This window comes from Simochromis diagramma, unplaced genomic scaffold (assembly GCF_900408965.1).
Source record: "Simochromis diagramma unplaced genomic scaffold, fSimDia1.1 OVJJ01000644.1, whole genome shotgun sequence".
Taxonomy (NCBI): Eukaryota; Metazoa; Chordata; class Actinopteri; order Cichliformes; family Cichlidae; genus Simochromis; species Simochromis diagramma.
In genome coordinates this window covers 156710-164608 of record NW_024387201.1, presented here as the reverse complement: position 1 = coordinate 164608, position 7899 = coordinate 156710, and the positions used below count along the sequence as shown (strand labels likewise).

General features: G+C 39.5%; 1 long non-coding RNA gene across 1 annotated transcript; it reads left to right on the top strand.

Moving 5' to 3' along the window:
• The first annotated feature begins 2751 nt into the window (after positions 1–2751).
• Positions 2752–7087, top strand: LOC120745990. The gene is made up of 2 exons (XR_005698742.1): positions 2752–3439; positions 6776–7087. It is a non-coding gene; the product is annotated as an uncharacterized LOC120745990 (long non-coding RNA).
• The last annotated feature ends 812 nt before the right edge of the window (positions 7088–7899 follow it).

Here is a 7899-nt window from a genome sequence, read left to right as displayed (position 1 = left end):
CCTCGGATACAGAAGCGTAGAGCTGCCACCCAGGCAAATGTTAGTACAATATACCTTTCACGTTTGAACAATATAATATCACGGTATTACAATATACAGAATTATCACATTCGTACAATATAAATATTATATAGGCTACATCGCAGCTCGTCGCGCTTCCATCACCGTCTTTCTCGTCTTTTCCCAGAGTAACAGCCAAACAGGAGGATCTATTGGCTAGCACTGCTTAGCCTTGCACACATTCTTATTTTAAACTTAATCTGGAATTCATTGCAAACTGTTTGTGCGGGATATGAATGACAAGATTTTGTTTTTCTACAAGAGTTAGTAAAAAAACATCTCCAGTGTGATCAAATCTTCTTGCCAGACATCTGCAGCTTGGCAGCACTATAATGACCAGACCTAATTCTTTTGAAAACCATACGTCTTTCCACAGGTCTCAACTTCATCAGACATCACCTAGACTCAGAGATGAGGTCAGCACAAACAGCAGCCTAACCGAGTAAGATGATGGATCCATGGGGTCAGGACAGCCAGAAGCAGGGCTGGAGAGGTACCTTTCATGTCCATTCACTGGAGGTGTGGATCTATTGCATGGCTTTTCTCAGATCAAGATGCTGTTGATCAAAATCAATACAGCTCTTCCTGCACCTGGAGCTTGTGAAGAACTTCTCAGTCATGCAGGACTCCTGTTCACTGCTAAACAGTTACAGCTTCACAGCAAGAACCTTGAGAGCAAACTGCTGCTGAAGCTTAACCATCACCTCACTGAGTGAAGAAATGGCACATTTTTGCTAAATATGCAGAAATAGATGCACACCCATACAACTTATGGTAAACTGAGCTGCCTTATATGAACATACGTTGAAGATGCCTCGTTCTGTTTTCTCTGAGGCTGCTGTGCCATTTGGAGCAAAAATGAATATAAAGTTTACAGCATATCTTGTCACTGGAAATTGTTTGCACTGTTTATATATTTATATTATTTACTGTAGGTATTGGTGAAAAAAGCTTTATGTTGTGAAAAACTGAAATCTGGAAATTTTTTGTTGATGTTTTTACATATTCCTGTTGAAAATACTAAAATTTGTATATTTATTTATTTTTGTTTGTCTGATAGCATTTATTTATAAAATAAATCGGACATTTCAAAAAGTTACTCGCTACTCGAGTAGTCTTTTCACCAAGTACTTTTTTACTCTTACTTGAGTAACATTTTTGAAGACTACTTTTCACTTTTACTTGAGTAATAATATTTTAAAGTAATGCTACTCTTACTTGAGTACAATTTTTGGATATTCGACCCACCTCTGAGTGTCAGGACGCTGAAGAACCTGAGGCCAACCACTGAGATATGATCAGTGTTGGGGAGTAACGGAATACATGTACCGCCGTTACGTATTTAAAATACAAAATATGAGTAACTGTATTCCGTTACAGTTACCGTTTAAAAAGGTGGTATTCAGAATACAGTTACTTTGTTGAAATAAATGGATTACACTGCGGTACTTTCCTGTTTCATATTGTCGCGGGTCAGGACTATTTGGGTTTTGTTTGACAGCTACGTTCTGTTGTTCCAGGCGGCAGCGTTACGGTTGCCATGGTTACAGGGCGACGCTCTCTCTCTCTCTGCGACTGTGTGTTTCCTGGGTGAGAGAGCGCCTTTTTGTTGTTGTTGTGCTAAGCTAACAGGCAGAATGCTACAAGCATAGCTCTAAAGAATGTAGCATCATGGGCAGTGTAGTCCGTGTTGCAGGGAGAATGGACTGCCATACACGTTATGTGTCTGTGAGCGCGAGGAGGGAGAAAAAGGGGAGTGGAAAGGTACGAGTTGTCATCAAGCAAAAACGGGAGCTGGAAGCATGTAAATATAATAATAACCACTGCAGCCAAGAAGAGTGCCTGACGAGCCCAGTTGTAAGTAAGCTATTAAGACTCGACTGTACACCGTGTTCGTGTTTTCCTCCGAAAACAATAAGTTCCGTTGGAGCAGCCTTTCAACGCCTCTCTCTGTCTCTCGCAATAAAAGTTGACCCAGACAACAAAGTAAAGCTATTTTTCGGCTACGAGCCGACAGGGACCCCGCCGTATTAGTCAGAGGTCCCTTTACTACAGTTTGGAGTCGCGGACCTTCAGTAATAATAATAAATCACACAGCAATAGTACATTCACGTTGTTGTAAAAAGTATGATAATATATTAAGTAATCGAAAGTATTCAGAATACGTTACTGTCATTGAGTAACGTAACGGAATACGTTACAGAATACATTTTGGGGCATGTATTCTGTATTCTGTAATGGAATACATTTTAAAAGTAACCTTCCCAACACTGGATATGATGTGGGGAAAATGAACAGAGGGAGTGATTTTAAGTCTGATTTCAGACTATGTAAGTATTAGTTAAGCCAAAAGTAGGGCAAAACCTTTGTGGCCCCGAAGTTCTAATCCCCACAACATATTGATAGATTAGTAAGCAAAATTTTTCTGTGGTTAAGATTTTTGGGGTTGTTGTTTTAGTGATGGGTCGATTCTGATAGTTAGGTTTGGTTTGTTTTCTTATTTCAATAGAGGGAGTTTTATTAATGGACATGTCTATAACGGGGCCCTTTATAATTGTAACAGTGCACTTAGAAAAAACCTGTCAGGTGATTATGTTTTGTGCTTTGATGAGCTAATAATCAGCTCTCCTTTTTCTCATTTTTTGTTCTAAGCAGGCCTGTAAGATTGTGTTAGAGGTTTTCTACATTATTCAATATAACCAAATCTCTATAATACAATATAATCAAGTAAGCCTTATATTCTAAACCAAGTATGCCTTATATTGTATGTGTGTTCATATAGTTTCACACGGGCAACGCTTATTGTTAAAGAGAACATAATGCATTCCTTACTTAAGTGTTTAAGATGTTTTGACAAGTCATGATATACTTTGTATTCCTCACCTCAGTATGTGATGTCAGATAAGCATGATATACTCCTACATTGTTATTTTCAGAATATGTGTGCAAGGTTAGATAAGCTGAGATAATGCCTGACCCCTGCTCTGACAGTTAAAAGAGGAAGTACTATGTAACCCATTTTGCCTTATAAATAAAGCAAGCAAGCCTGCACTCGGTGTGTCTGTCTTCTCAGAGACATTCACCCGTGTACACGTTCTTAAACTCTGAGTCGGTCTGCAGTGTCTTATTTCTCTTACTTGTGAACAGATGTCTAAACCCCTGACATTTAATTGGTCCTTCGTAGCCGGATAACTACCTGTTATTTTTAACGTCTAGTTCTCCACAGACGGTCTTCATCGATCCTGACGTCGTGTTGCCTGCGCTGGAAAAAACCTGTGCACAGTAAAGGAGAAAATCCGGGAGCGTGAATTCGATCTCCGGTCAGCGAGGCCCCACGGCGCCAGGACCCGATGAGCCGGATCCAAAACGCAGCGCCACAGTAAGATATGAAACACTGCATTCCATCAAGCGCTAAAATACGTTGATATTGAGATTTTCCTCTAAAATAGTGTGTAAACCTGGTGAGCGCCGACAGATCTCAGTCCAAGAGGGACTCTTAGGAGACAACAGGCAAGAGCGAAATTCTAGAAATCGCTATTAAAAGTTCCGGTTGCTCTGGGTAAGCAGCTGTAACGGAACAAGTTCCGGTCGCTCTGGGAGTGGCTGCAACGGAACAGGTTGAAGGTGTTACATAAAAAATTACGGAAAATCTCAATAAAAATCATAAAAGCGCGCTCTGTTTGCGTTATCAAAGAGGAGTGAGTTGTCATTTACGACCCAATACGCGGTCGAACCGCTCCTCTAACTGTTTTCCTGTGTACACTCACGTACTGGTTAAAGTGGGATCGATTAGGTTGTGCGTCATCACGTAAAATCAATAACCGCTCACTCGAGTAGCCAGTGAGTAGAAGCCTGTTATTGATAACCCGCCCACTTTTGGCATACCAGAGACAGTGTCACAGTTCAGACGTAATTAGTTTAAAATGGGTAACTCTAAAACGAAAGTAAAATTAACAGCAGATGAAGAATGGTTAGAAAAAAAAACTGTTCAAATGCAGGAATAGTCAGTGCAAAAAGGTGGAGAAATCCACATAAAATATATTGTCCAGCTTGGCAAGGCAAATGCACCCCTGATTCAATAAATGCTTTAAAAGCCGCTTTGCAAAAGGAGCTGTATGAGGGAAAAAGTCAGAAGAAAAAAGCAAAAAGTAGGACAAAGAAGGGACAAGAGAGATATTAAATGCTATAATTGTGGAAAAAACGGGCATTTTGCTCGAGACTGCAGGAGTGTAAGTCAGGAACAGGAAAGTGATGATGACAGGCGTAGAAGGCGTGATGAATGACTAGCACGAGAGGAAGGAAGTGAAACAGATGAAGCGGAGGTTTACAATGTAGAACAACTACTGTTAGGTTCAGAAGACAAGCCAACAGTTGTAATATATGTGAAAGGTGTGCCGTTAAAAAATGTTTTGAGACACAGGAGCTTGTAAAACTGTTTTAACTGTAGAAGTCCCAAATGTAACATTCTCAAATAACACTATAATTGTGAAATCAGCCTCAGGACATGTGACAAAACAGCATCTAACCGATCCCCTTTTTATGTCACACAGAGATAGTGGCCGTGGCTGCAAAAATCAGTGCATTTATGACCCATCATGCCCAGATTGTATGAAATAAATAAAAGGAAATCATTCATATGAAGACCTTTTCTATAAAAAAGAGAGATGCATAAGGTAGATTAAGGCTGTGTCATTGTTCAGCCAAGGAAAGTGTGTGAAAAGATAAATGTTTCCATCCTGGAAGTGGGTGAGACTGCAGCTCGTCCACAGTCCCTGATGGATACAAAATAAAATATAATAATCTGAAGGTTGGATCTGAGATGAGGCAAACAGAAGACCAGTCCAAAAGTAGGCACAAACCTGTTCAGAGAAAAAGCAAATTTGTACAGATTGGATGAATTCTAAATTATCTGTTTGCTGAGTAAGATGATCCTAACTATTAAATTAGCTTAGTAGTAGTATAGTGATATACACTAATAAAATATTGTAATATACTATTGTCAATATATAGACAGAAAAAGATGATAATAATTAATAAAGATATAATATTAATATTGTTATGAAGTAGTCTGCATCAAGCTTAAAGGTTTGCTCAAACTCAGTATAATGACATATGAGATGAAGAAAATAAAAGCAATATCTAAACCAATTAGGTGCATAGAGGCACTTAACCTGTTTGAAAACCTGTCATTTATCCTAGATAAATATTACTGAGATGTGGAGCACATCTATAATAACAACTAATAAGCCAAACCCTGTAGAAAATAACTAAACCTACAGGATTATGAAGCTGAATTAAATGTGTGGACACCGCTAAGTTGATGAGCATGTTACACATTTATTTTTATTTATTTATTTTTTTATTTATTGGTTTTTTTAGAGCAGAGGCTGCATAAAAGCCAACACATGCAACTGTCTGTGAGCTCAGTTTCCCCTCACACTTCTGCTCTGTTTCTGGCAACATTTTTCTTTGTCTTCTTGTATCCTGACTCATGTATGTTTTTGTTTTGTTTGATTATTTTGTTAGTTTGGAAACAAATTTGTGCCAATACTTGTGGATTATGGTGACACATAGTGATTAGGCATATGATTTACAAATGCCCAGTTTTAGAACTGTGAGCTATGAACAATGCAAAGTTTAGGAAAAAAAAAATATATATATATATATATATATACACAAAACAAAAAACTTCAAAGTTTGAAATATGTAAGATGTGTGAATTCTTTGAAAAACTAGAAGGTATCTAAAATTGCCTCAAGTGAAAATGAAATTCTCTAATGACACTCTGATAGTTAGGTCAGCATAAAGGCCAGAAGGCCTGTGAAACCACAATATCCTTTGAGTGCAGAAGCAAAGGAAAGAATTAGGCCAGTAATTGCAGACATGCAGAAAGCAGGTATTCTCGTGAAAACTAATAAAGCCACGTGTAATACACCCATTTTTCCTGTAAAAAAAGCCAATACAGGAAAATATCGTCTAGTGCATGACCTAAGAGCAATAAATGAGGTAACAGAGCAAATACCTCCAGTGGTTGCTAATCCACATACCATTTTAAATCAAGTAACACCAAAAGAACAATGGTTCTCGGTGATTGACCTCTCAAATGCATTTTTCTCTGTTCCCCTTACACCAAGATTCACAGAATCTATTTGGATTTACTTTTGATAATGAAAAATACACATACACCAGGCTACCACAAGGATTTCAAAATAGCCTACCACTGTATGCAGAAGCTCTAAAGAAATCAATGTCATTTTGCTCTCTCCCTGCTCCAGGAAAATTTCTGCTGTATGTAGATGACATATTGATCACAGGCCATACACAGGATGACACAGAAAAAACAAGAGGAAATAACTTTGCTGATAAAGCAGCCAAAGCAGCTGCAGAAAAACACATTGATGTTTTAACAACAGAAACCATAGATTTAATACCATTTGAAATACTAGAAGATGCACAAAAGACAGCATCACTAAGTGAACAAAAATCTTGGTTGAAAGATGGAGCAGAATTAAAAAATAATCTCATGATATGAAATGGCAAACCAGTTCTTCCAAAATTTTTGCATAAGACCCCACTTTAGTGACACATTCAAAAACTCACGTGTCAAGAGGTGGGATGATTCATATACTTAATAAACAATTCTACACAAAATTTTTGAAAGATCAGCATAAAGAAGTGATACTAAGCAATCAACTGCCGAGTGATCTATCTCCAGTCTCTTGCAGGTTGAACCCCGGTGATTGGATTCTGATTAAAGTCCTCCAGAGGAAAAACTGGAAGTCTCCGCGGTGGGAGGGCCCATTTCAAGTGTTGCTGACAACACCGACAGCTTGTAAGATAGCCGAACGACCGTCGTGGATCCATCAAAGCCACGTGAAGAAAGTGTTTGCACCACAATAAGACGCCGGTTCCCCCGACTCTTACGTGAAACCCTGTTGAAGGACAGGGCTGATCGGGTTTTCCCGCCCTGTACCTTCTCGGCAGTGGGCTACTCACGTGGAGCTCGGGTGTGCCTGGTCGCCCTGAAGAACAAACACATAATAAAGAGTGACCCATCCCACCAAAGAGAGGAACCAATGACAACACCGGGGACGCCTGAAATGCAAGGAGCCAACGTGATGAATCTAGGAGAAGAAGAGCCGCCAGCACCAGCCCCAAAGCTGGTATGTTTAAGTGCTTGTCACTTTCAACGGAAACGGTTCATGTGCCGCCTGATCTGACTGGTGGCCGGCATCATCTTAGGGGTGATGCTCTTCTGGCTGATACCTGGAAGAGCCCACAGAATAACACCAACAATTCCCATCTAACTGAGATGACCCAAGATCACATTCACCCTTGGATGAACAATGCCTGGTACCGATATCTATACAATACCATAGAAGAATGAAGAAATTGATGCAATCCGCATCACTGTCATGCAACACCGAGTAGCTTTGGACATTGTTCTTGCAGAGAAAGGAGGTCTCTGTGTATTGTTCAACAAGACATGTTGCACCTACATACCTGACAACATACACTCAGTAAACATGACAAATGCTTTGAATGTTCTGAAACAACTGAGAGACGCTCAGCAACAGGACTACGAGACTGATGAGCAAAACTGGTGGGACTGGTTGCTGAGCGGCTCCTGGAAATCTTTGCTGATTAAAGGCCTGATGGCCCTTTTCACTATGATGATATTATTTTGCATTTTCGCTGCTTGCATTATTCCTTGTTTGAGAAGCATGGTGATGAAAATGTTTAACCGTACTTCAGGAAATTATGTCCTGATCCAGAGAAATATGGAAGATCCCCATCGCCAGTATGATATGCTAAATATGGAAGACAGAGTGGAGAATC